This window comes from Hylaeus anthracinus, unplaced genomic scaffold, assembly GCF_026225885.1.
Source record: "Hylaeus anthracinus isolate JK02 unplaced genomic scaffold, UHH_iyHylAnth1.0_haploid 0, whole genome shotgun sequence".
Classification (NCBI taxonomy): Eukaryota; Metazoa; Arthropoda; class Insecta; order Hymenoptera; family Colletidae; genus Hylaeus; species Hylaeus anthracinus.
The window spans coordinates 19,463,122-19,463,362 of record NW_026533254.1 but is presented as its reverse complement, the minus strand read 5'-3'; positions in this window follow the sequence as shown (position 1 = coordinate 19,463,362).

Genomic DNA, 241 nt, shown 5'->3' with positions numbered 1-241 from the left:
AGATGGCGCCACCTTGTGATATAATTATTTATTTAAAAAAACTTAATGTCAGTCATCTATTAGTGTACAAATCAACATTAAAAAGTTTAATTATGATAGGTACGATGTAGAATTATATTTGTATGCAAAGAATAGTAGAGATTTATGTTTTGAACATTTCCGTCTTTGGTAGCGCCATCTAGCAGCTGAAGCTAGAAACTACTTCACACCAAACTTGGGCGATTCGCCGAGAGATGGCGCC